Here is a 3,751-nt window from a genome sequence, read left to right as displayed (position 1 = left end):
ATAACTTGCCTTGAAATCACGCATCTATTAAATGAAAAAACTTGGATTTGAATTCAAGGCAGCAGTCTCCAGAACCCATGCCCTTAGACACACTAGGCTGCCTTATTTCAGTTTGATTTATAGTGTATCTCTTTACTTAGATTTTTTTGGATGGGCCGTTACCTGCTTGCTTAAGGAAAACAGGCTTCAATGAAAACCTCCCTGTGATTCAGTTAACTTTCTAATATGTACTTTACTACACATGTGGAAAGCTAAGCTCAGAAAGGTTAAGTAACTTGTTTAAGATCATAAAGCTGGTGAATGTTGGAGTTAGAAACCAAACCAACTCTTTATGAGTCCAGAGAACAAAAATTTAACCACAGGCTATACTGCCACCTTGTTGAGTTTGTTGTACTAACAGATTCAAACTGCCCATCAGGCATTTCCCCACCACCACACTTCAGATTGTCAAATCACAACTAAGCTCTTATTGTACAAAGGAGGCTTTGCCTTAGGATCGTAAAGTCATTAGCAGTTATTCTCAGTTTTTTGTTTTTTAATTGGGGAATTGGGGGAGGGGAACAGTGTTGGGGAATTGGGGAAGGGGACCAGCCAAGTTGTTGTTCTTCAATCATAGTTGTGGAGGGCGCCAGTCGCCATCTGGTTGCCAGAAGCTCGTGACCTCTAAGCTCAAGGTGCTGTGTTACAATCTTATTTGCTGGTGGGCATAGCCACCATCCCATGTGGGAGTTGAACCAGCAGCCTTGTTAAGAGCGCACACTCTATCCACTGAGCCATCCGGGTGGCAGCTCAGCTCAATGTGCCAAGCTCAGTCTTAGTTGTGGGCGGGCATAGCCCATCATCGAACAGGCAGTCTTGTTATTAGGAGCATGTGCTGTCATCATCTGAGCCACCTGCCACCTGTTGGCAGCTCAGTGGCAGCTCAGCTCGGGCACAGCATCACTGGCCCATGTGGGAATCAAACCAGCGGCCCTGTTGCTCAGAGCTCACGCTCTTAAGCTAACTCTTAACCAACTGAGTCACTCAGCTGGCCCTATTCTCCGTTTTAAAGTCATGTTTCTTTGAAAGCCTTTCTGAGAGAGATGAGGCCATTCTGGAGAGAGAGGACTAGTTGAGTACTAAGATCACAACTAATGAAAGCGTTTTTTGTCTGCAGGGCTGGTTATGTGCCTTCCTTCATGTACAAAGATGAGATTATTGACCCATTATCAGTAGGACAGAAATTCAGGAATTGTTTGTCCAATAACAGAAATGGAAGGCTGATATACATCTAGATACTTTTTTCTGGGTTTGTCTGAAGTAGTTCTATAAAATAACCTCCAGGATAAAGAGCACAGACTGTTGTCATGAACTAGAATCTATAAGCCACATAAAGATCCATGGCTCTGGCCAAAATAAGTTAGAAAAAAAAAAGCCAGACAAGTTATATAGTACACTCAAAAGACACTATTTTTTTCTAAGCAAGCCACATGTCAAAACAGTAAGAAATTGGAAACATAGAGGGGCTTTAGGGAACTAGCTACAGGGAACCATTAAAATATTGTCTTTAAACATGAAATCTAACTAACATGGGACTAAATATTTAAGGGGCTTCCTAAACAGACCTTATGCCCCCCCCCAAATATATACATGCTGGGCTTCGCTATTTATTTTACTAATTTCTCAGTAAAACAAAAAAAAAATGTGTTGATATCAGCACAGGGACAAAGGGAAGAGGCTAGAAACAAAAAACAAAGAGAAAAAGTAAGAAAGGCAGGAGGGAGGGAAGTGGCTCAAAAGGAACCAGAAGCAGAGGATGAAGGAAACATTTAACAATTAGCTTTAAGAATAGAAGGCTAAATGTAAAAACATTCATAAAATTGCACACATGGACTTTATCTTACAGAACATCTTAAATCAAAGACCTCAGCACTACTAACTTTTACTCTACCAAACACACTACATGTACAAAACAATATATATTCCTATGCATTGGAAATCATAAAATTATTTTAAGTAGCATGACTAGGCTCTTAAGCTATCTCTCTGTGATAAAATTTACACAATATATATTTTACATCTTTAGAAGGGCATTCGTTTTCATTCAGTGTTTCCTGGACCGTATCTCCTATGTCATCTGCATACTTTTCAACCAAGTTTGTCCACATATGGCTAGCTGATTCTTTGATATGGAAGCGATCATGAGCCAAGGGATGCAGACAGCCTCTAGAAGCTGGAAAAGACAAAGAAATGGGTTCTCCCCTAGCACCTCCAGAAAGGAATGCAGCCCTGTCCACACCTTGTTTTATCCCATTGAGACTCACTTTGAATTTCTGGCTTCCAGAACTGTAAGATAATAAATGTGTATTGTTTTAAGTCATCAAGTTTGTTGTAATTTGTTACAACAGCAATAGAGAACTAATACACCCCCTCTCCTATAGGTTTCTTTGCTCTTTCTCTTTCTCCACTACTGACCTCACACAATTTTTTGACTGAGAACATCTACAACTCAATTTATCATCTTGGTTTCCCAAAAATAGGCCACCAACACCAAGGAATGTCTTCCTCTTCACACACTGCTCCTCCATGAGCTCTTGCCATTTCGTCTCAACAATCCAAAGATCTGGTGGAATTAATTTTTAGCCTCAAGGGAAATCTGTCCCTTTTATTTATACCATTTCCAACGTTTTCATATTATGTGCCCCCTATATTAATGCCCTCTCTTGTTCCTGGGCTGCTTCAGCAGAGGGTATAAAAACAAAAACAGGATACAGCCACTCATTAAGAACATTACTTGGCTCTCAATTTCCCTGATGTAGAGACAAGGCAAAGGCATCCTTGAGTAATGGAGACAGCCACAAAGGAGCATGCTTCGACATAAAGAAGTGGATGTTTTCATCTAAATCTATGTCTCCATACTTGTTTACAAATAGAAAGAAAACTGAGGGAGGGATGTGAAGGAAGAATTATTGTAAAAAATTTTATTGCCCTCTAATAATCAAAGAAAGGCAGGTAGGAACCCAAAGGTTGTTTTTATGTTAATCAAGTATCCACTGAAGGGCTAAACTGCATGCCTACCATTTTGCTCAACTCTAAGGGTGATAGAAAATAAAGTAGGGTCATATGAGGGAGCTTGCAATCCTGACAGAGAAACAAAATCAACATATATTAAATAAGAAGAAAATAACCCAGTGCAATATATGATCAAGAGCTAAAGCCTATGGTTCTTATTCGATGTTCCCTACAACTCAGAGGATGGTGAGATCAATGAAAGCCAGAGTAGGTGGAGAAAGCTTCTTGATTAGGAGTCCAGATGAGAAAGCCACGTTTTTGCCATTGACTTAATTCCTTCAGCATAAGTACTATTTGTGAATGGGGATGAAGATGCCTGCAAAGTTTCATTCCTGGGTCAGAGCTAGCCTATCTGAGTGTACCACTGCTTTCCCTGCTATTGAGAAAAGAGTCCTTACCCTGATACCAAAGGTCAGAGAGCAGCTATGATAATTGAACAAAAGAGATAGAAGAGAGGCCAGCTGGGTAGCTCAGTTGGTTAGAGCACAAGCTCTGAGCAACAGAGTTGCCGGTTCGATTCCCACATGGGCCAGTGAGCTGCACTGGAGCTGAGCTGCCGCTGAGCTGTCAACTGGTGGCTGGATGGCTTAGCTGGTGGGAGCGCATGCTCTTAACAAGGTTGCTGGTTCAACTCCCTTGCACCCTCCCCAACTAAGATTGAAGGACAACTTGACTTGGAGCTGATGGGTCCTGGAAAAAC

The sequence above is a fragment of the Hipposideros armiger genome, unplaced genomic scaffold (assembly GCF_001890085.2).
Source record: "Hipposideros armiger isolate ML-2016 unplaced genomic scaffold, ASM189008v1 scaffold_623, whole genome shotgun sequence".
NCBI lineage: Eukaryota > Metazoa > Chordata > Mammalia > Chiroptera > Hipposideridae > Hipposideros > Hipposideros armiger.
Note: the sequence above shows the minus strand (reverse complement) of the source record.